General features: G+C 39.0%; 1 pseudogene; it reads left to right on the forward strand.

Annotated features, from left to right (window-relative positions):
- The first annotated feature begins 1512 nt into the window (after positions 1–1512).
- On the forward strand, positions 1513–3491 carry LOC124109250 (MAP/microtubule affinity-regulating kinase 3-like; annotated as a pseudogene).
- The last annotated feature ends 22549 nt before the right edge of the window (positions 3492–26040 follow it).

Below are 26040 nucleotides of genomic sequence, written 5' to 3' on the forward strand. Positions count from 1 at the left end.
GAAATGCTGCACCAATGTGCATGCGCCCATATATATATATATATACACACACACTCTCCTGGTAATTAAGAATACAAATACAATGGTAAACCATTTATTCCACAAGTATTTAATGAGTACAAACCATATGCCAGGCACATTTTTGAATATTTTGTATTTGTTCAAAAAATTACTTAATTTCCAAAAATCATACCATAGGGTAAGATGTAAAATTTCAGCAGATGGAGTGCAACTGCACTTGTAATTGCATCAGGGTTTATTTTGAAAATGACTAGTAAGTCTTAACTGGCCACATGTGTGACACATTTTATTTTGTTTCTTTACTGATATTAAAAAGCCAACATGTTCAATACCTGAAGTAAATTAATAATCTCTTTTAAAGATACAGGTATTTGGCAGAAATGCAAGACAACTTTTATAAAGAAGAGAGGTGAAACTAGTATTTGCATATTGTGGCCCCTAAATCTACAATTATTGAAAAAAGAAGTTTTGAAGACTTTTGAAAGACACTAGAAAAAAAAGCAGAAGAGCAATACACTAGAGCCTGAGTCCCTGACCTGTTATCAAAAACCTTGGGCATTGTCCCTGATGGCAATCCAATAATGAGGAGAAGGTTTTGAGATAAAGGTAGAAGGAGGTTTATTGCTTTGCCAGCAAAGGGGAAACACAAGGGACTCCTTTGACAGAAGCTTTGATTCTGCCCATAAGGGAAAAGAGAGTGTTTTTAAGGAAGCTTTTCAAAGGCTCCATTCCTGGTGTGCCCTGACAGGGGGTCCCAGGTGCATCCTGATGGAGTGTTATGATTAACTAGTTTATTTGGGAGATCATCATTTCCTAGTTCTTCTGGTGTCTTCTCCTTCCTGTGGAGAACAGATAACTGAAGGTAATCTTGTTCCCTGTATCCAGGTTAAGGTGGGAGGTAGAGTGAAGTGGGAAAGGAAAATGTTTCCCTTTTAAAAAAGGCAACCAAGGTTATATTCAAAAGGTAAAGTGGACCACTCTTACAACCCCAGTGCTTCCACCAATCAACTTCACCATCCAAATTGATTGGTAAAGTGTGTTTATGTCCAGTTGCATATTTCTGGAAAAAAAATAGTTTTTATTTTCATCAGGTCTTGACCTGCAAACTGTCAAGTTCCATAGACAGAGTAACTGCCTGTATCCTTGATCCACTTAGGGTGCATATGATCACTCTTTAAGCAGTCAGTACCTTTATGACTGCATTGACTGCGAATCCTAGAAATGAGTGGACCTAGAACTACATCTCATTTGCCTTTTGGTATTCAATTTACCCAGAGCAATTATTTGAACTGGGCACTATTTTGGGTTGTAAAAGGCATTTGTGGCTATTTTTGATAGCATTCTTTCCCCAACCTATCTCCAACTCTTTTCTTGTTTCCCCTTCCTTTGCCTAGCCCTCACCTATCCTAAACATGTCAGTGATACCCAGACCCACTGTATTGATACCCATATCATTGAAGATATTCAATGAGAAAGAACTTGGGTCAAACTATGCACAACTTGCATGGAGATAGACAGTCAGAAGACACCTCCGCCACCAGACACTCTGGAGCACAGTGTAGAAAAGCCATAGCTTCCTCTACAGGTGAGCAGCCTCGCATTGGAAATTACAGAGTGGTGAAAACTATCCGCAAGGGGACCTTCATAAAAGTCTAGCTGGCCCATCACATCCTTATAGGAAAACAAATGGCAATAAAGATCATTGACAAAAGACACCTGAAGCCAGAAGTTCTACAAAAGCTATACAGAGAGGTCAGAATCCTAAAGATGTTAAATCATCCACACATTGTGAAGCTCTTTGAAGTTATTGACACCAAAAAGCACTCTGTTTGTACTGGCGTATGCCAGTGGAGGGGAAATTTTGAACTATCTGTCTGAGAAAGGAAGACTGTAAGAAGAGGAGGCAAGAGCTTGTCTGCAGTCCAGTATTGTCACTAACAGCAGGTAGCCCACCAAGACCTGAAGGTGGAGAATCTGTTATTAGAAGCACAGATGAACATCAAGCTATGGATTTTGGACTCAGCAATGAGTTTACATTTGGGTGTAAACTCCACTCGTTTTGTAGCAGTCCTCCCTATGCAGCCTCAGAGCTCTTCCAGTACATAAAGTACAATGGTCCAGAAGTCGATGTGTGGAGTTTTGGCATGGTTTTGTACACCCTGGTCACCGGGTTGCATCCTTTTGTTGGGGAAAATCTGAAAGAAGTTAGAGACAGAGTGTTACAAGTTTGATACTGAATCCCTTTGTACATGTCAACATAATGTGAAAATCTGCTGAAATGCTTCCTGGTACTCAATCCAACTAAACAAATCACTCTGGCCAGAATTATGGGAGACAGATGGATCAACAGAGACCATGATGTACTCCAACCCTTTGTTGCTCCAGAGGTGGCCATCTCCCACAGAATCATCTGGGTTTGCTAAGCTGCAGCCAAGCAGGGTTCTCAGAAAGAGCACCAGCCAGCCTCCTCACCACAAAGTGAAGTGAAGCGTTTCAAGTCAGAAGCAGACACAGTACCTGGACCATGCTGGAATTGGGCCATATCTGACCAGCACTGCCAATAAGTCACCTTAAAGAATATCAAATGGCCTCCAGAAATCTCGTGGCAGTGTGTGGGAGAAAAGGGAATTTCTCCAGCCAGGCCCATACCTGGGATTACCACCAGCCCCAAGGAGCTGGAGACTCCTGAATTCAAGAAAATGCCTGCTGCCTACAAGAGCAGGACACCATCTAGAGGGACGACACTGTGGAGTAAGCACATTTGCCACAAAACAACCAAAGTAGACAGACATTCAGTGAGCCAGAATGGTCAGAACAACAGCACTTTCCCTGGTAAGAGCCCTCCAGTGACTTCAACCCACATTGTCTGAAGTACCTCCACCTGGGGCTACATCTGCTTCCCGAGAGGCATTGCCCTTCATAGAATGTTCTGCTGTCAGCCCCAGGAATCCCAAACTGCAACACATGAAGGTCCTCTTGCCTCACCCAGCTGCTTCCATCAAGCTGAACCATTGTCCCAGACTCAAAGAAAAGGCACCACTAATGTTTTTTACTAAATTAACATCAAAATTTACAAGAAGACCTCCAACTGAGTCTGAGAAGACCCCAAGATATAAGAATTCAAGTCATCATGTCTCTGCTGAGCAGAGAAAGGAGAACCAACAAGCAAAATTTTGCTCCCTGCACCTCACCTGGAGCACAAAACTCACTAGTGCCATGGATCCTAGTGACATCATGAGGGAAATCCACAAGGTGCTGATGCCAACAACTGCCAGTACATGCACAAGATGCCTTTTCTGTTCTTCTGCATCCATGGAGATGGGTACACCAAGAAAGTGCTTCAGCAAGAGATGGAGGTATGAAAACTTCCCAGACTGTCTCTGAACAGGGTCCGTTTCAAGCTGATATCAGAGAAATTCAAGGCATTCAAAAATATTGTTTCTCAAATTGCCAGTGAGCTAAAACTGTAACCCAGCCATTATGATGTAAATTAAGCAGCAACTTGAAGTGGTTTCCTCAACACAGATGGACATATAAAATAACATTTAGGCAATTATTGGGAGCAGTGTTTAAATTATGGTTTTTTATTGTCCTGGGAAGTGAAGCCCCTCATGGGAATACTTGATACAAGGTGCTGGCCAAGTCTGCCCAGTACTTGGGTGAAGACCTGTTCCAAAGGAAATTCTGTGCCAACCAAGGCACTATTCAGTTCTTGAACTTGAGGCTCAGATGGCAGGGCTCAGGAGAGGAACATTATGGGCACAAGCTGCAAATCATAATTGGACTAGTCATACCTATGACCTTGGATTTACTTGCTATGCACAAATTTTCTCACAAAAATCTTTTTAATGATAAAACTTATATATAACAAACATGTTGAGCTGGCTCATAGTCATTTCACTCTACCAGAGTGTAATACACAACCAGTTCCAGCTTTTTCTCCCCTTGGGTTTCTGTCTTTTCTCATCCTCCATGGCCCTCATCTGGTTTTCTCAATTAACCACCCTGCAGGTGGCAGCAGATCGGATCCAAACAGGCTATTACACTGTGGAATGCAATGACCACAAGCCATCTCAGTGTGATGAAGAAAAGGGTTTTTGTGAGAAAGTTTGTGCAAAGCAAGCAAACCAAGGTCATAAATATAAGCAACTGATTATTATTACCAGCTTGCTTTAATAAACTTCTAACTCCCACATCTGGCATCCAAACCACATGGTCAAAAAGTGAAGAACTCCATGGCTGACACAGAACCTCTGTTTGAACAGATGGTCCCCATAGCACCTGGGCAGTCTCAACAGGTTCTTTCCCACTGAGAGTGCCAAAGACAGCCATTGCCTCTGTCATAGAACATTTCAAGAACCCTAATCCAGGGCTTCAGATAGGCATTGTCATTTCCACCTGCCATCTTCTACATCATGACAGTAAAATCTGAGGAAAAGAATACCAAGCCTGGGAGTAGAAGCTGGACATTACTATGAAAGGCTTAAAGTCATGGGAAACCAAAAAATTAAGAAACAAAAAAGACACATTTGAGACATGCAAATTCTAACACTAGAGTGCTCCATCAGTGGCTTTCAGTTCAGAGGTAATCCATCTCCATTAACATGCTCTCCACTTTATGTGGCCAAGACAGACATTGCCTCTGTCACAGAACATTTCAAGAACCCTAATTCAATTGCTGCTCCAGACAGTCATTGTCATTTCCATCTTCCCTCTTCTACATCCTGACATTAAATCTCAGGAAAGAACACTAAGTCTAGCAGTGGAAGCTGGCCATTACTATGAATGCCCTAAAGTCATGGGACACTGAAAAAGAAAAAAAGAAAGACTCACTTGAGACATGCAAATTCCTAACAGTACAGTGCTCCATCAATGGCTTTCAGTTCAGAGGTAATCCATCTCTCTTAACATGCTCTCCATTTACTCTTCCCAAAAAGTCATTATGTCTGTCACAGAACATTTAAAGAACCATAATCCAGTTACTCCTTCAGACAGTCATTGTCATTTCCATCTTCCATCTTCTACATCATGACAGTAAAATCTGTGTAAAAGACCACCAAGCCTGGCATTGGAAGTGGGCCTTTACTATAAATGCCCTAAAGTCCTAGGACACTGAAAAAGAAAGAAAGGAAAAAATGCCCATTTGCGAACTGCAAATTTCTAACATCTCGTGCAACATCAATGTCTTTCAGTTCAGAGGTAATCCATCTCTCCTAACATGCTCTCCATCTTATGTGTCCAAGATAACCATTGCCTCTGTCACAGAACTTTTCAAAAACCCTAATCCAGTTGCTGCTTCAGCCTGGCATTGTTGTTTCCATCTTCCATCTTCTACATCATGACAGCAAAAAAAGAATACCTTGACTGGTAGTGGAAGCTGGCTGTACTATGAATGCCATAAAGTCATGGACCCTAAAAACAAAAGAAAGACCCACTTGAGACATGCAAATTCCTAACAGTTTAGTGTTCCATAAGTGGCTTTAAGTACAGAGATAATCCATCTTTCCTGATACTCTCTCCATTTAATATGCCCAAGAGAGCCATTGCCTCTATCACAGAACATTTCAAAAACCCTACTCCAGTTGCTGCTTCAGACAGTTATTGTCATTTCCACCTTCCATCTTCTACATCACGACTGTAAAATCTGAGAAAAAGAACACCATGCCTTGGAGTTGAAGCTGGTCTTTACTATGAATGCCCTAGACTTATGCAACCTGGTAAACAAAAGAAACAAAACCCACTTGAGACATGCAAATTCCTAACATTTCAGTGCTCCATAAGTGGCTTTCAGTTCAGAGGTAGTCCATCTCTATGCTCTGCATTTAATGTTCCCAAGACAGCCATTTCCTTTGTTACAGAATATTTCAAGAACCCTCATCCAGTTGCTGCTTCTGACAGGTATTGTGATTTCCATCTTCCAATATCAACATCATGACAGTAAAATCTGAGGAAAAGAACACTTAGCCTGGGAGTGGAAGCTGGTCTTTACTATGAAAAGGAAAGAAAGAGAGAAAGAAAGAAAGAAAGAGAGAAAGAAAGAAAGAAAGAAAGAAAGACCCAGTTGAGATTTGCAAATTCCTAACAGATCAGTGCTCTATAAATAGCTTTCAGTTAAGAGGTATTACATCTCTTAACATGCTCTACAATTAATGTGCCCCAAACACCAATTTCCTCTGAATGGTGTTTTGGGCCTTTCAGAAACCTTTCAGAACCTAATGCAATTGCTGCTTCAGATAGGCATTGTTATTTCCATCTTCCATCTACTACATCATGACATTAAAATCTGAGGAAAGAACACCACACCTGCCTGGGATTGGAAGCTGGCTTTTACTATGAATGCCCCAAAATCATGCAACCCCCCAAAAGAAACAAAGGCCCTTTCGAGACTTGCAAATTCCAAACAGATCAGTGTTCCAAAATGGTTTTCAGTTCACAGGTAATCCATCTCTCTTAACTTGCTCTACATTTAATGTGCCCAAAACAGCCATTGCCACTGTCATACAACATTTCAAGAACCCTAATCCAGTTGCTGCTCAGACAGACATTGTTATTTCCATGTTCCATGTTCTACATCATGACAGTAAAATCTGAGGAAAAGAACACCATGCCCATCAGTGGATGCTGGCCTGTATGCTTAATGCCCTAAAGTCATAAAACCCCCAGAAAGAAAGAAAGACCCATTTTATACCTGCAAATTCCTAACAGTTCCAGTGCTCCTTAATTGGCTATCATTTCTGAGGTAATACATGTCTCCTAACATGCTCTCCATTTAATGTACCCAAGACAACCATAGCCTCTGTCACAAAAACATTTCAAGAACTATAATCTGGTAGCTGCATCAGAGAGGCATTGTTGTTTCCTTCTTCCAACTTCTATATCATGACAGTAAAATCTGAGGAAAAGAACACCACACATGGGAATGGAAGCTGGCCTGCACTATAAATGCCCTGAAATCATGGGACCCCAAGAAAGAAAGAAGGATCTATTTGTGACCTGCAAATCCCTAACATTTCATTGTTCCATAAATGACTTTCAGTTCTGAGGTAATCCATCTCTCTTAACATGCTCTCCATTTAATTATCCCAAGACAGACATTGCCTCTGTCACAGAACATTTCAAGAACCCTAATCCAGTTGCTGCTTCAGACAGTCATTGTCATTTCAATATTCCATCTTCCACATCATGACAATAAAATCTCAGGAAACGAACACCAAGCCTGGGAGTGAAAGCTGGCCTTTACTATGAATGCCCTAAAGTCATGCGACAATGAAAAAAAAAGAAAGACCCATTTGAGACCAGTAAATTTGTAACAGTTCAGAGCTCCATAGGTGGCTTTCAATTTAGAGGTAATCCATCTCTCCTAACATGCTCTCCATTTAATGATACCAAGACAGACATTGCCTCTGTCACAGAACATTTCAAGATCCTTAATTTAGTTGCTGATTCAAACAGGCATTCTTGTTCTCATATTCCAACTTCTACATCATAAAAGTAAAATCTGAGGAAAAGAACCACACGTCTGGGAGTGGAAGCTGGCCTGTTCTATGAATGCCTTAATGTCACGGGACCCAGAAAAAGATAAATAGGCCCATTTGAGACCTGAAAATACCTAACAGTTTAGTGCTCCATACGTGGCTTTCATTTCAGGGGTAATCCCTTTCTTTTAACATGCTCTCCATTTAATGTTCACAAGACAACCCTAGCCTCTGTCACAGAACATTTCAAAAACCCTAATACACTTGCTGCTTCACACAGGCATTGTGGTTTCCATCTTCCAATATCAACAACATGACAGTAAAAATCTGAAGAAAAGAACACATAGCCTGGGAGTGGAAGCTGGCCTTTACTTGAATTCCCTAAAGACAGTGGACACCAAAAAAGAAAAAAAGAAAAAGACCCAGTTTAGACCTGCAAATTCCAAACAGACCAGTGCTCCACAAATGGCTTTCAGTTCACAGGTAATCCATGTCTCTTAACATTCTCTACATTTAATGTGCCCAAAACTCATATCCTCTGTCACAGAACTTTCAGAAACCTAATCCAGTTGCTGCTTCAGACAGGCATTGTTATTTTCATCTTCCACATATGACACTAAAGTCTAAGGAAAAAAAAAAAAAAACACCACCATACCTGGGATTTGAAGCTGGTCTTTACTATGAATGCCCGAAAGTCATGTGACCCTGAAAAAGAAAGAAAGACACATTTGAGACCTGAAGCACTGATCCAAATGATCAGTGCTTCATAAATGCTTTTCATTTCAAAGGAAATCCATCTCTCTTAACATGCTCTTCATTTAATGTTTCCAAGAAAGCCATTACCTCTGTCACAGAATCTTTCAAGAAACCTAATCCAGTTGCTGCTTCAGACAATCATTGTAGTTTCCATCTGCCATATTCTACATCATGACACTAAAATTTGAGGGGAAGAAACACCAAGCCTGGGAGCAGAAGCTGGCCTTTACTATGAATGCCCTAAAGTCATTGGATCCCCCGAACAAAAGAAAGACCCATTTGAGACCTGCAAATTCCTAACACTTCAGTGTTCAATAAATGGCTTTCAGTTCAGAGGTAATGCATCTCTCCTAACTTGCTCTCTATATAATATTCTCAAGACAGCCATTGCCTCCTCTGTCACAAAACATTTCAAGAACCCCAATTCTATTGCTGTTTCAGACAGGCATTGCCATTTCAATCTTTCATATTCTATATTCATTGGGCATATAGCATCAAATATGAAATCACCATAAAACTATGAGCTCAAAAATGTATAAGTGAAAAAAGTAGAAATCCTTAAAAAATGACACAGACTTGTAATTAATTACTTTAGTAAATGAGCATCCAGAAAAGCTTTATCAGATCAGAGTTCACTTTTGGGTCATTTTAAAATCAGTTCAGATAATGAAAGAATGAGAGAGACAGCCCTGAAATTCTTAGGCAAAGACTCTCAAAGTAAAGAAGACATGTATGTATGAGATCATAGACTGCAAGAGGGAGATAAGCCAGCCATTTAGGTCCCACAAGTGGCTGGGATTTAAAAGTGACACATTTTTATCTTGGTCCTAAATCAGCTCCTGGAGCCTCTAGTGGCCAGAAGTTTCTGTCTTTCCTTCCATGACTTCTGGCTAGGGCCTCACTCAGAGTAGAGGATACTAAGGATACTAACTTCTTGATAAATATTTTAATTTATGAGAGGACATTTCCCAGATAATTGTCTCCTTAATATTTCTTACATGTTCCCTTTGTCTTTTGGGGTCCTCATACTCACAGGATCCTGATTTCATATTATAATTCTCTATTCAAAGTGGGAGGCAAGTCAGTGTTCTGGGTGATATATCCAATAGATAAAATAAATAATTTGGATTCCTGAACTAGGACAGATGATGGGTTGTATTTTCCTAAGAGAGACAGATTTTCTGGTTTGTGTTTTTTTTTACTTGTTATTGTTTTTGGTTTGTTTTTTGTTTTTGCCAGATGAGGGGAGTACAGAAGAAAATGTCTCTTACGAGAGTCTAGAGAATGTAGTCTAATTTTAAAGTTAGGGGAGTTCTGACTTGAGATCTCTCATAATGTGTCCCTGTTTAAGAATCTGACAGTATGGACAGAAATAGGGTAGAAGCATTTCTGAAGAGGGAGAGATTGCTTGGCTCATGCTCTGAGGATAGATGGGTCACCTCTTTCCTAAAGACCTCAGATCAGACTGAGATTTCATCCCAGGATCCAAGATTCATTGTGTGAGGGTGCATTCCACCACTGTGTCAAGTTGATCAAAAACAGAGACAGATTATAGTCAATATTCTCTACCCCTGAGGGCTATTGGAGTCAGATGTGGGACATCAGACCTTCATGGAGCACCAGGGACTGGCCTTGGTCAGTTGTCTTCCTCTGTCTCATGACCCAGATTTCTCCCATAGAAAAGAAATTGAAGCAAGGACTGGTGTTGAGAGCCACAGCCAAGAGGCCCCAGCAAATTTTCAGACTGCCAGCTGATGATTGGCTCACAGTGGCCCCAGCAACTTCTAGCTGATTGGCTTCTCTGCAGTGATGCTCATTAGGCTGTTTCCCTGCCCTTTCAGACTGCCAGCTGATGATTGGCTCACAGTGGCCCCAGCAACTTCTAGCTGATTGGCTCCTCTATGTAGCTGCTCATTGGAGGACTTTTTTTGGCTCCGCCAACACGACCCAGCCAATAGGCCTCAAGAGCAGGAGGAGTGGGGGAGGTTGAGAGGCTTGTGGGAAGCTGGGTGTGGCAGTTGGGCTCTGAAGGTGTTTCCTGAGGAGCTGTTTTGTTTGGCGTGTGTGGTTCTAAAAATAAAGTTTGTTTCTTTTGACAAGTGGCTCCTGAATTGTGCCCAGCAAGACTGCGGCATTTGGTGGCTCGCATGGGGAATGACTGAGGGTAAGTGATAAGGTAAATTGCTCGCCCCTGAGGGCAGGGCAAGAGGATGGGTAGCCATTTTAAGATTCTTCTTTTGTTTTTCTTCACTTTTGTTTTAAGTTGCCTGTCCCTGGAGATGAGTGAGACAGAAGAAAAACCGCTCACATCTGAGGAAAAACTATTTGCGTCTGAGGAACAGATAGGGAGAAAGGACGGATGGACATTTCAGGAGGATAGAAAGGCTGATATAATGATTTTGTGTGGTTCCATTTTTATTTCATTCTGTCTCGGTTTTGTTTGGTGTTATCTTGTTGGGTTGTATTATAGTAGAAACACGGGATCAGAAATTAGTAAAAAAACAAACCAAAAGAGTGTTAAGTAAATTGTTTGAGGAAGGAGGCATCCCAGTAAAATCAAGAGCAGTCAGGGCATACGTTGATACAATACAAAAATGTAGCCCATGGCTTTTTGAGGAGGAGTCGTTGAATATATCACAATGGAAACATCATGGTGAAGATTTAAAAAGAATAGAAAAGAAAAGCCCAGGAACTCTGCAAGTTGGCACATTGACATTGTGGGCATTGGTATCTGGTTTGATTAGTCCAAAGCCTTCAGTTCAGACAAAGATAGAGGAAGAAAGCTTAGAGCAGAAAAAGCCATCAGGGGGAAAGTTACAAGAGGAGACTGCTACTAACACCTTTCTATCACAAGAGGGCGTAAGTGTCCAACCAACAGCGCTACCTCTACAGGAGACTGCTACTAACACCTTTCTATCACCAGAGGGCGTAAATGTCCAACCAACAGCACCACTTCCATTTGCTGGGAGGCTCCCAACACACGCAGTTGATAGTTGGAATCCTGAGACAGGATCTCAAATATTAACATGCCCTGTATTTGAGGTAGGAGGGCAGCTAATTCACCATGCTTTAAATTTAAAAACAGTGAAGCAGCTAAAAGAGGCTGTAACAACCTATGGTCCTCAAGCACCCTTCACTGTAAGCTTGGTCGAATCCATTAACAACTTGAACATGATGCCAGCAGATTGGGCTAATATGTGTAAAGCTGTGCTAAATGGAGGACAATACCTGTTATGGAAGGTTGCCAATGAGGAATTTTGCAAGGAGACGGCTAGGCAAAATGCAGCAGCTGGTTATCCTCAGAGAAATCTAGATATGTTGTTAGGAAAGGGACCTTATGAGGATCTGCAGCAACAAATTGCATATGATCCTGGCGTATATGCACAAATTGCTGCAGAGGTGGTTAAGGCATGGAAGACTTTACAAGGACATGGAGGTTTACAAGGTCAATTATCTAAGGTAATACAAGGAGCTAATGAATCTTACGCTGAATTTGTAGATAGGCTTATTCAAACAGCTACCAGAGTTTTAGGGAATACAGAACAGGCAATGCCATTAATAAAACAACTGGCTTATGAGCAAGCGAATCGTTGGTGCAGAGAAGTCATTAGACCATGGAAACATGAAGATTAAAACACATATATTAAATTATGTAGAGACCTTAATGAACAAGAGCAAGTCATGGCAGCTGCAGTAATATTCTCCTAACACTATTCTTACTAGGTATCCTGAGGCTGTAGGACAATTAATACTCAAAGGAATAAAAGCAGCAAAGGGAGTGTTTGGAATTTCTCCCAATAAAATTATTACTCCATATACTATGAATCAAACTGATGAGTTAGCTAGTGAGTTAAATACTTGGGCAATAATCATGTGCAAATCTAATGTTTCATTTGATAACCACTTACCATCTAATCCTTTATTGTCCTTTTGGTCATCGCATCCTGTAATTTTTCCAAAAATGACAAGAAAAACATCTATCATGAATGCTCCAAATATATTCACTGATGGATCAAATAATGGTACAGCAGCAATAGTTACACCTGATCAAACTTTTACATTTTTAGTACCCAAACAATCAGCTCAAAAGGTAGAGCTTACAGCAGTATTACAAGCTTTTGTGATGTTTAAAGATTCTGTATTTAATTTATTTTCCGATAGTCAGTATATAGTTAACGCTATAGTATCCCTTGAAGATGCTGGTAGGATTTCCCCTTCCTCTACTGTTTTCTCTTTGCTTTCCACTATACAAAGTCTAATCTGGGACACAAAAGATCCATTCTTTATAGGACATATCAGGGCACATACAGGATTGCCTGGAGCCCTTAGTTTGGTCAATGATTTAGCAGATATAACTACACATGACATACATATTTTCTCTACACTTGAAGAAGCTATAAATTTACATAAACGGTTCCATGTCAATGCTAATAGTTTACAAAAGCATTTTAAAATAACTAAGGAACAAGCTAGACAAATAATAAAACAATGTCAAAATTGTGTGACCTTTTTACCACAAGTTAATCTTGGAGTCAATCCTAGAGGATTGATACCTAACCATATTTGGCAGATGGACGTCACACACTTGCCAGAATTTGGAAAATTAAAATATTTGCATGTTACAGTTGATACTTCTTCTGGATTTTTGATGGGCTCCCTTCAGGCCAGAGAAAAAACTCAAGATGTTATAGCTCATTGCTTACAAAATTTTGCCACTGTGGGCGTTCCTAAACAGTTAAAAACCGATAATGGTCCTGGCTATACCTCTACCTCTTTTAAACAATTTTGCTCATCATTTGGTATTATTCATATAACAGGAATCCCATACAATCCACAGGAACAAGGCATAGTTGAAAGAGCTCATCAAACTATTAAAGTGTACTTATTAAAGCAAAAAGAGGGCATTGGAAGGGGGTATATATCCCCCAAAGATAAACTTAAAATAACACTTTTTACTCTAAACTTTTTAAATTTGGATTCATCAGGACTTAGTGCTGCGGAAAGACACATGTATCCAAAAAATGTACATAAGCCTAAAGTACTTTGGAAAGATATTCTAACAGGACAATGGAAAGGTCCTGACCCAGTAATTGTCTGGAGACATGGGTCTGTTTGTGTGTTTCCACAGGGAGAACAGCAGCCGATTTGGATTCCAGAGAGATTAACTAAGGTCCTGACCCAGTGATTGCCAGGAGTCAGGGGTCTGTTTATGTGTTTCCACAGGGAGAACAGCAGCCGATTTGGATTCCAGAAAGATTAACTAAAGCGATTTCTACAGACCAAAAAGAAGATGATTTGGCTCAAATCCATAACAGCTGATATCCAGAACTCCAGTTTGGCTATCCTTACATCTGTGACAGAACCAGGATGCTTTTGTCAATATCTATTTTATTATTGCCCTTTCCCACATCATGAAGTTCTATTTTGTTTTTTGAGCTCATACAGACCTAGGTTAATGTTTTGCTGATCAGTTCTATTTTTTGACCATAGAGTTTTTAAACATTGCAATGGAGATTTTCACCTGTAAAAAGTTATAAGGCCTTTACTATTATGTTATGTGTTGTGTGCACACTTGTGTTTTATGTTGTATGTTTGTATGTACATATGTCCATATATCATATTTGATGAACGCTCATGAAAAAATGGATCCAAATTTTTTTTTATTCACGTGATTTAAATGGTTTAATTTAAATTGGGTAAACAACTGTTGAGGATTGTTTTAATATGTGAACAAAAAAGAAGGTTAACAGATCTGTTTGTTTACTTTCACCTTTCCTTTTCATTATATTTAATAACTCTCTTCAAGATAATGTAAATTGTTAAGAAAATTGTTTTCTTTTAGTGCCTTCTGGAATGTTACATAATTTTTTCATTAGCCATTATAGCCAGAATTCCTATCTTCATCCCAGTGCTAGTGAAGACAAAGAGAAAACCAATCTACAGCTTCTGCAATAGCCATCACTGAACTGCTTGCAGACCTTGCCTGGACTATGTATCACTTGTATGCATTGTGAACTCACCTGTATGCATTGTGAACTATCTGTTGGTGCAGCGACTTGTGGTAGTGTTGGGGTATTTTTGCTGACGATGTCATCAGTGGTACAATTTTTCCAAAAGGAGCCATCAATAGGCTTGGTGTATCTTCCTCCCTTCTGCTTGTCATGATCATTCAGCTAAAATTTGGGGGCCAACAGAGGTGAGGCAAAGAACCTCACCCCCCGCTGGTACAAAGACCTATCCACAGGTGTGGCTGTATACTGGACTGGTAGTCAGTGATGGGTAAGATCCAATTGCAATGGTACCAACCTACGACAGGAGGCTGACGCCTTGAGGTCAGCTCATCCGATAACGGGTAAGAACCATATGTACTATTGGACAACCTAAGGCAGGCACGGCCCCTAAGCCACATGTTTGTTGTTTAAACAGAGAGGGGGAGATGTTGAGAGCCACAGCCAAAGGGGCCCCAGCAAACTTTCAGACTGCCAGCTGATGATTGGCTCACAGCGGCCCCAGCAACTTCTAGCTGATTGGCTCCTCTACGGAGCTGCTCATTGGGGGACTTTTTTTGGCTCCGCCCACACGACCCAGCCAATCAGCCTCAAGAGCAGGAGGAGTGGGCGAGGTTGAGAGGCTTGTGGGAAGCCGGGTGTGGCAGTTGTGCTCTGAAGGTTTTTCCTGAGGAGCTGTTTTGTTTGGTGTGTGTGGTTCTAAAAATAAAGTTCGTTTCTTTTGACAAGTGGCTCCTGAATTGTGCCCAGCAAGACTGCGGCAGACTGGCATGCCCAACACCTGGGTGAAGGGAGATCCACCCTACTACTTTACTTTTGACTGATAGCAAAGTGATACCAGACTTTCTAGTCCCCACTGCCATGAAAACTCTAGGTCGGCTGGCATTCTTACAAGTTTATGATGAGGAAGAACGATCCTTATCATCCAGAGTTTCAGGATCTGGTCACAAAAGTCTCCTCCTTCAGGGAAACTTGTGTTCTTCTTACCAATGTTGTTTTGGGTCTGCATTTTTCTTGCAAGGAACAGGTAGTTTGCTAAAAAAATGTGACATATCCTGTCCACAGAGGCCAGGCAGAGCTGCAGGGAAATTGCTTCTTGGAAGAGAAAATATGTGAGTGGTCAGCAGAGTGGGCCCATTGGATAGAATTATTATATACAACATGTAGCTTTTATAATGTTACAGATGTCCTCAATAGAGATCCCTTTATCTGTGTCAGTTAGGTCTTTTTTCATAAAGTTATTTATTTAGGACTTCTATGTGCCAAATTACATCTTGTACACCAATATGAGGGATAAATATTGGGGATATATAACCATAGTAGCAAACACAGAAACAAAGATCAATCCCACCTACATAGGAGGATAGGGAGATTAGTCTCATATCAACTCAGAAAAAAGTTTGTGACTCTGACACTCTCTTTTGATAGTTATCAGGCACTCCTTCCTTAAACTTTCATTTATAGCTTCCAGATTTATTTACTTTTAGTGGAGCTAATGCTATATCAGGGGCAGTAAATGAAAGAGAGGGCTGGGGGTCAGGACCTGATGCAGGAGGCTGATGGAGTACAGAGTCAGCAAGAATTAATTATAGAGCAGAGCAAAGTTGGCATAATGAGGGCCTTGAGCAAAGGTAAAAGAAAGTTTGGAAGTAAGGAACCTCAGGCCATTTGCCATTTTGTTAATAGAAATTGTCTAAGTTTTCGAGGATTTGAGGGTCCAACATCTAAAATTCTTAATTTGGGTCATTGACTTAGTCTGTCTAGTTTAGATTGTGGCCATATCTGTGTACTCAGGGTAACAAGGTGCTTACTTTTGAGATCAAATTAGAAGTGGAGGATTTAAAAAAAATTAATAAGACAACCTAACATAGCATCTGGTGAGATGGACTGGTTAGACCCTACATTGAAGAGGTTTGACTGGGGTGTAATCAAAGAGATCATTGATGTCACCCAACACTGGACAGAGTTCCACCAAAGAATGAGAGAGCATCCCCCACCCAATCCCATTGGTGGAAATCCCTCGAGGTTCAGATGAGCCAAAGGTGAGGGTCTCCTGCACAGCATCTCTGTGAGAGACTGGAAGGGATCTTATCTCTCTAAAGAACAAGAAGATTGGTGTTGCATGCATGCAGAAAATGACCTCTGATCTGAAGGTCTAAGTGCAGGGAGGAATTGGAGTGGAGAGCATTAGAAGGAGGATGCCTCCAACACCAATAAAGAACCAGACATAGGTCCTTGCTCCATCCATGTAGCAATATGGCAGCAAAAACCTAGGCCAAGAATGGGATTGGTTTTGGGTCACATGCTGGCAGCTGTTTAGCCAAAGTGGACTTCGAAGAGCGTGGAAGGTCTCCCTCTAAAAGGCAGAAAGAGGGAAAGAAAAAACAGTCTGGGAGTTCAGCTCTAGCTATACTAGCTGTGGCTGGGGGCTTCCTGTGGCTCAGAAAGCCACAGAAGTGCTGGATGACTTACATTCACTTTCCAGGTCTTATTGGCTGTTTAACATGGTTGTTAGGTGGAGAGAGAGAGAGAGAAAGAGAGAGAGAAATGGAGGTTCTTTGGAATGGGGAGGGTAAAGACCCACCAAACTCCCTTTCCCAGGTTTCAGCAACAAATGAGAGAGAATAGAAAAAGAAAAAGAAATGGAGACCAACCTCAATGGGTCAGCAATGCTTTATAAAATATCAAAGGGAATATTTTCAAGGGTAAATTCTGGCAGGGTATAGTAAGCATCTGAGTTTTATAGGGTTCATAAGGGCCAGGTCATAGGAAGAGTTGGTCAGTTACTTTTGGTGGGCACGGGGATTTGGGCAGATAAGGGAAATTTCAACAGGTCAAATTCCTCAGTTTCCTTTTTTTCCTAAGGGGTTATAATTTTCCACCTCCTTTACTAATACATTTACCAATGATGAAAATATCATCCATGTTTCTACAAATGTATGAGACAATTTTCAGTGAGCAACTAGATATCATTTTGATATTTTAATGCCATATATGCTATGGATTATAAAATTCCAAGAGAATTCCTGAATTTAGTATATACCTCAGGGAAGGATGGGAAAAGATGACAGTGCTTCATATGTAAAACTTAAATGGTGTAAAATGCAATGCACTATTTAATAACTCATAATTTAGACAATGAGAGAGTAAAGATCATCTTGAATAAAAATATAATAAATTTAATTTATACCTTTCCTGAATATTCTGAAATCGTTAAAAATAAAATAATAAGTTTCTGCAAGGATGTTAAAAATTATTAAAATCCAGCATCTAGAAAAATAGTAAGAAAAAAATTGTATGTGCAAATTTGTTAAAGTCACACTTTTCTCTCCAACTTTCTCCCTACTCTTTTATCATTTTCATCTCCCAGTCCCCCTCTCATATGCCCAACCCTGTCACAAAATCCAAAGTTTATGTACACAGTCTAACTATAGTATACATTTCACCTGGTGAAATAAATAATAAACACAAAAATGCTTAATTTATCCTGTACCTATTAATTTCTCCATTTGCTTATGTTTACAAATCTTGTGGGCTATTTTCAATATAGTCCAGAAGATTTTCATGCTTTTCAGAAAAATTTTTATCACTAGTGTGTTATTGTGCTATTTATTTATTAAATGAAGTCAGGCTTAGTTTTAAATCTCAAGTCTACTAACCAACAGAGGAGAGAGGCAGAGACCCTGTGTTAGAAGCTATTCTCTGCTCCTCACTTGACCCTTAACTTTCAGTTTACTTCCTCGTTCCTTATTTTCTGATCCTGATGCTAATAATTCATCATCATGGTTTGATACTTGATTCTCTCTAAGCATCCTGGTTTGACTCAATTCTTGTGAAAATGGTTCTAGAATACCTTAATGTGTGTTGAAGTCATTTTCAATGACAACTCTGCCTATTTTTTCTGTGAGTTCTGAGGACTTGTATCCAATTGATGTGATTAAAACAGTGAAATGTGACGTATCTATTCTAAACTTCAAGTGGCATTTCTTTTAAAATAATTACATAACCTGAAATACTTTCAATTAAATTAGTGAGTATTATAGAATGTAAGAAGTATCTGTTAAGCAACCAAAAAGTCATTTTTAGTAATAGCATCATTATTATATTCTGTATCATTGAATATTATACTGTGAAATATATTTAATGTGGTACAATAAAAGTATTTAATTTTGGAGTATATGATTTATCCTACTTACTTCCAAAGAGAATTTGAGGTCAAGTACCAAGTGCTGGCATAGACGGATTTGAACAGCCTGATCTTTGGCTTTTAAGACCTCCGCCATTGTCAGCATCCATATATCAGAGTGAACATTAGGCCTTTATTAGTGATAACACAAGTGTACATCTTCAGTTTTATTATTTAAAAAACATTGTTTTCCCTTTTAAATATCCATGTAGGACTGTGCTTAAGCTAAACTCTCCTGCAGGTGTTTAAGACCAATTTAATCAAAACTGACCTTGTTCTACCTACTCTTAAAAGTCAGCTGAGATTCTTTAGAGATCACTTCCCTCTACCAATGGCACTATCTGCCAGCACAGGTCAGAGTACTGGTGACAATACATTGCTTCTCTTGGAAGCATCAAGGACATTTCTCCCTCCAATGACCCTCTTTGCAGAATGTGTACTGGTTGGCTTCCTGTTCTCTAGTGTTCTCTCAAACTCAAGGGCCTGGCTAACCTTAGATAAGAAGGAAAAATTTTTTGGCTGCTTTTTCTGTGGCCCTTTTACTTCCTTGTCTTTTTTCTCCAAGTTTCTGGTTTTAAACACCAAGCAAGCCAATATTATCTGTTGTAAAGAGGGAATAACAGGTTACAACATTAATATCTATAATTACAGTTATCTCTTTCATTTAATTGGGATTAGTACTAGTATGGAAGTCAGCCCTACATTTTGTCTACACTATAGGTGATGGTCTATAATCACAAATTAATTCAGGTTGTTATATTAGAAGTTATACTTCTGAAACAACACCCATAAACAAAGGCATTTCTGAATATTGGTGACAAATCCTCTGAAGGAGATATGAGGAAAACTAACCAATTTACAATAGCCTCAAAAAAAAAAAAAAACTTGGGAATCAACCTAACGAAAGAGGTGAAAGACCTCTATAATGAAAACTACAGAATACTAAAGAGAGAAATTAAATAAGACCTTAGAAAATGAGAGATCTCCCTTCTTCTTGGATAGGCAGAATTAATATTGTCAAAATGACAATACAACCAAAACCATTATACAGATTTAATGCAATTCCAATAAGAATCCCAATGACATTACCCATATAAATATAAGAAGCATTCATTGAATTCATCCTGAAAAATAAGAGACGCAGAGTAGCTAAAGCAAGAAGAGGGAAGCAGGTGGCATAACTATACCAGACCTTAAACTATACTACAGATCAATAGTGAAAAAAAAAAAAAACAGCATGGTATTGGAAACAAAATAGACTTGTAGACCAATGGTACAGAATAGAGGACACAGAGACTAACCCACATAATTACAGTTATATTATACAAAGGTGCCAAATCATACATTTGAGAAAAGATAGCCTCTTCAACAAATGATGCTGGGAAAAGTGAAAATCCTTATGAAGCAAAATAAAACTAAACCCTTATCTCTCACTATGCACAAAACTGAAAGTGTATCAAGGACTTAGGAATTAAACCAGAGGCCCTGCATCTAATATAAGAAAAAAGTAGGCCAAAATATCCATCATATTGTATTAGGCCCCTACTTCCTTAGTAAGACACCTATAGCACAAGAATTAAGATGAAGAATTAATAAATGGGATGGATTCAAACTAAAAAGTTTTTTCTGAGCAAAATAAACAATCAGTGAGGTGAATAGAGAACCTACTTGTGGGAGCAAATATTTTACCACTTGCACATTAGATAGAGCACTAATCTCTAGGGTATATATATGAACTCAAAAAGCTAAACACCAAGAAAAAAAATAATCCAATCAATAAATGGGTCAAGGACATGCATGAACAGACACTTCTTAGAAGAGGATATTCAATCAATCAACATATATATGAAAAATACTCATCATATCTAGCTATTAGAGAAATGCAAATCAAAACTAAGCTTTTATCTCACTCCAGTCAGAATGGCAGCCATGAAGAATACAAACAATGACCCGAACTAGAGGAGGATCCCAGCCTCCCGCCTGCACGGTAGGCAGACCACGCGGCCTGGCGAGGGGGCACAGCTGCCCGCCAGCACGGTAGACAGACCACCCCAACTGGAGGAGGGGCCCAGCTGCCTGCCCGTGCGGTCACCTGACCAAGCTCTAAACAAACATAAGGTTTCCCCAACACCCCCCACCTCATCAAACACCTTTTGAAAAAAACTGATGAAACTTATCTTGGAAAATCCCACCAACCCTTAAAACCCAACAACCGGTGGGCATGGCTACCAGCTCGGTTCTGCAGCAGATCAGGCACCTGGTTTACATCTCAGAAAATAAGAGTAGAGAGGCCACAGGTGGAAGCTCAAGTCCTCTCACACTGACTACCACCACCACCCTGAACCCAGAGACTCAAGCTAGGAATAGACAACACCACCAACTGGAAGAAAAGAAAACAGAGTTCTGAGAGACATTTTTTTATTTCTTTTTTTCTCTTATCTCTCTCTTTTCATCCATTCATCCAGTCTCCTCTAAATTTCCCCCTCTGGTCCTCGCAACCTCAACATATGTAAAACCAAGAAATGTGCATGAAATCTGAATCACAAGAATAATATAATATAGAGGAATTGCATATGCCCCATCTCCCCCCCCCCTTTTTATTTCTTTTCTTTTTTCTCTTATTTTCTTTTTCCCACTCTCTTTTTTTTCTTTTTCTTTCCTTGTTATTTGTTTTTCTCCTTCTTACTCCCTCTATCCCACTTGCAACCCCCTAAATTTTACTATTTATAAGTAGGGTAATCTTCTAAATACAGATAGGGAATTTGAATCTCTACATTCTCCCATAAATTACCTATCTATTGGTTAGAGCTTTCCAAAGTTACTAAGTTAGATTAACCCCATACCCTCACTCCTTTCCCCCTAAACATAACATCCTAAACCTGAAATTCAGTTTTCTTCATGCTACCAGAAACAGTATGCCTTTCATGAAACTAATTATTGATTATATTTGTAAACGATAATTGAAACCAACATTTGTAGACATAGAGTCTAGCTATAAATATAGTAATAAGGAAAACATGTGCTTAGATGATGTGCTGTTGATATTCAGAACTGTTAACATTGTCTTTCTCCACAAAAGGGAGACTTTGCAACTATACAAGAGCAATATAAATATATAGGGGGAAAATCAATAACACAACAGTTTCACAAAGCAGAAAGAAATGTGAGCAGTATGAAAAGACAAGGAAAGAAAGGACGACAAGCAATGCAGGTCTACTCAACTTTAGAAGAGGTAATGTCTGAAGCAGATGGAATGTAAGATAAAGAATTCAGGATATACATGCTTCAGATGATCTGGAGTCTCAAGGAAGACATTAGACAGCAAAATCAGACAATGAAAGATCACTTTGACAATGAATTACATTAACAAACCCAAGAAACAAAAGATCAACTACACAGGGAGATACAGATTATAAAAAACAAACAAACAGAAATCCTAGAAATGCAGGAAGCAATAAACCAAATTAAAAACTCAAATGAGAGTACTACCAGCAGAGTAGAACACTTAGAAGATAGAATATCAGACAATGAAGACAAAGTATTTCAACTTGAAAAGAACATAAACAGTTCAGTGAAACTGTTAAGAAACCATGAGTAAAACATCCAAGAAATATGGGATAACATAACTAGACCAAACTTTTAGAGTTATTGGGATACAGGAAGGTATAGAGGTCAAAACCAAAGGAATGAGCAATCTGTTCAATGAAATAATACGAGAAAACTTCCCAGACTTGAAGAATGAAACAGAATTCCAAATTCTAGAAGGCTACAGGACACCGAATGTGCAAAATCATAAGAGATCCACACCAAGACACATTATAATGCAGATGCCCAACATACAGAATAAGGAGAGAATTTTAAAAGCTTCAAGAGAAAGAAGCAGATTACATTTAGGGGTAAACCAATCAGGATCACAGCTGATCTTTCAACACAGACTCTGAAAGCTAGACAATCCTGGAACAACATATTTCAAATGCTGAAAGAAAATGGGTTCCAACCAAGAATCGTGTATCCAGCAAAATTAAGCTTCAGGATGGAAGATGAAATTAAAACCTTCCACGATAAACAAAAGTTAAAAGAATTTGCAGCTAGAAAACCAGCTCTTCAAAACATCCTTGGAAAAACATTACAGGAAGAGGAAATGAAAAATAACAATAAAAACCAACATCTTGAGGTAGTACAGTAAAGGAAAAACTAATCATAGAGGAAAAACAAATCATGTTAAGTAACATACATAATCAAATATGGCTGGAAGTACAAACTATATCTCTATAGTAACCCTAAATGTTAATGGCTTAAACTCACCAATCAAGAGACACAGGCTAGATGAATGGATCAAAAAAAAAAAAAAGATCCAACAATATGCTGCTACAGGAGACGCATTTGATAGGAAAAGACATACATAGACTGAAGGTGAAAGGTTGGGAAAAATCATATCACTCATAAGGACCTCGGAAACAAGCAGGAGTGTCCATACTCATATCAAATAAAATAGACATAAAGCCAAAGTTAATCAAAAGGGATAAAGAAGGACACTACATACTGCTCAAGGGAACCATCCACCAACAAGACATAACAATTATCAATTTGTATGCACCAAACAATGGTGCGGCAACGTTCATAAAACAAACTCTCCTCAAGTTCAAGAGTCAAATAGACCACAATACAATAATTATGGGAGACTTCAACACACCTCTCTTGCCACTGGACAGATCTTCCAAACAAAAGTTGAATAAAGAAACTATAGAACTCTATAATACAATTAATAACCTAGACTTAATTGACATATATAGAATATACCACCCAACATCAAGCAGTTACACTTTTTTTCTCAGCAGCACCTGGATCTTTCTCAAAAATAGACCATATATTATGTCACAGGGCAACTCTTAGAAATTATAAAGGAGTAGAGATAATACCATGCATCCTATCTGATCATAATGGAATGAAACTGGAAATCAACGATAAAAGAAGGAAGGAAAAATCCTGCATCACTTGGAGAATGAACAATATGTTACTGAATGATCAATGGGTTATAGAAGACATCAAGGATGAAATTAAAAAATTCTTAGAGATAAATGAAAACAGAGACACAACATATCAGAATCTATGGGACATAATGAAAGCAGTTCTAAGAGGAAAATTCATTGCTTGGAGTTCATTCCTTAAAAAAAGAAAAAACCAACAAATAAATGATCTCAAACTTCATCTCAAAACCCTAGAAAAAGAAGAGCAATACAACATCAAAAGAAGTAGAAGGCAAGAAATAATTAAAATCAGAGCTGAAATTAATGAAATCGAAACAAAAGAAACAATTGAAAAAAAAGACAAAACTAAAAGTTGGTTCTTTGAAAAAATAAACAAAATCGACAGACCCTTAGCCATGCTAACGAAGAGAGGAAGAGAGAGAACTCAAATTACTAGCATACGGGATGAAACAGGCAATATCACAACAGACACTTCAGAAATACAGAAGATAATCAGAAATTATTTTGAATCCTTATACTCCAATAAAATAGAAGATAGTGAAGGCATCGATGAATTTCTTAAGTCATATGATCTGCCCAGATTGAGTCAGGGAGACACACACAATTTGCTCAAAATCACATGATCTTCATCTAGGAAAAAAACCCTTATCATTTTGAAAAATTCCCTCTGTCTTTACATTTCCAGACAATGTAACTTCAGTATCTTCTATAACCATTCCCACCTTTGGTTCTTTCACATGCACTTTTATCTCAGGAATCTGTCATAAATAAAGAATGTGGAAAAAACAGAACATATATATACCAGAATGGAAAAGAGTCCTTTACTAATGCATGAATGTGTGTGACACCTTTCAAAGTGTCAAAAATACTGTCAAAACCACAAAGATTATAAAAAAAAATGTTTTTTTTTTCTAATTTTATTCTACCATATTTCTCCATGCTTAAGATTGACTCCCTCGGGCTGGGGATGTGGCTCAAGTGGTAGCGCGCTCGCCTGGCATGCATGCAGCCCGGGTTCAATCCTCAGCACCACATACAAACGAAGATGTTGTGTCTGCCAATAACTAAACAATAAATATTAAAAAATCTCTCTCTCTCCCTCTCTCTCTCTCACACTCTCTCTTAAAAAAATAAAAAAAAAGATTGACTCCCTCAATTTACTGTGTCATTGCCAGGTACAAGGGCTAAGTATAGTGAGATGTGACAGATATAAAGGTGAAGGCCCTATAACATGTAAGTTGATAGGACAAATACATTATTAAATGTAATTCAAAGACCATAATTTCTCAAATCCACTGGATACACACAGGACACTTTTATGAGCACTTTGGGGAGAAATGCAGGGGTACAAAAGAAACCTAAGATATGGTTCTAAGCCCTCAAAGACATGACAATCTAGTTAAGAATGTAAAATATTTTAAAGGAACAGAGGATAAAAAAATGTGCAACAAAAAGAGATACATGATTTTATGTGCTTCCTTCTTTCCAAACCAGCTTGCCCAACACCTTGCCCTCCAGATCTATTTTGTAGCTCCTTCCCATTGTTTACAATCCCACCTCTCTCTTCTACAGGTATGTACTTAAGTCTCCCTCTAATACTGAGTGAAGGCTAACCATTCTCCCTGGCCCTTCAAATCCAGGAAGTGCCATACACACTGTCTTTGATTTTAATGTCATTATAAACTTAAAGGCAGATTTTATTGTCTGTTCCCACTTTGATTTGAACTGAAATACATTGAAACTCTTGAGATATGGCCATGGGGGCTTAAAGTAGAAGTCTTAACACTCAGAGATGAGTTTTCTCTGGGTACTACACATAAGAAAATGATGAAGTAAGAAAAACAAGAAGGACAAAAAAGAAAGGGAGAAATCCATAATGCATCCTTTGAAAGAAACTCAGTTCCTGAGAACCTATTTATGCCCACAATGGCTCCAGTATCTTGATATTAAACCTCCAAATAACAACTGGTTTAAACTGATCTGTTTGTTTTCTCAAAAGAAAGACAATGATTCTACCACAATCATAAAAAAATCTATCTGCGGACAGAAGTTTTTGTGCCTCACTACTCGAAACCTTTCCTGAACATTGATTTCTTCTGGTGTCTTGATTATTCTTATTAATCCTTTGACACTTTTACATATCACCTGACCTATGCCCCACCCTAAATACTAACACCATCCATAGGTAGCTTCCACATCCAGTTGACAAACCACACATCAATCTGACTGGTTTATTGTTAGTTCTTCATTCTCATCCTTCAGCCACCACAAAATGGCCACATCCCACCAATGCCACCCCTGGAAACTGTCCAATGCCATCCTCAGCCCTATGACCTGCCCTTGCCATAACCAAGCTTTTCAATGATACCTGCCATAGTCATATTCAGTTCCTTCTTATTTGACATTGGTACAATGTTTAGCCTATTTGGCCATCTCCAGCTCCCTGAAATAGGCTTCTCTGACACCATGACTTCTTGAGCTTCTTATGCATTCTCTGGATGCTTTTTCTGAGTCATTTTACAGTTACTTCTTCTTGTACAAGTTGATGTTGTTCACTGTCTAGCAAGTATTTGTAGAGAAAGGAAAGACATAGGCTGTTTCATCTA

This window comes from Marmota monax, unplaced genomic scaffold, assembly GCF_021218885.2.
Source record: "Marmota monax isolate L192 unplaced genomic scaffold, Marmota_monax_Labrador192_F-V1.1 WCK01_AAM20220418_F8-fsc00299, whole genome shotgun sequence".
Classification (NCBI taxonomy): Eukaryota; Metazoa; Chordata; class Mammalia; order Rodentia; family Sciuridae; genus Marmota; species Marmota monax.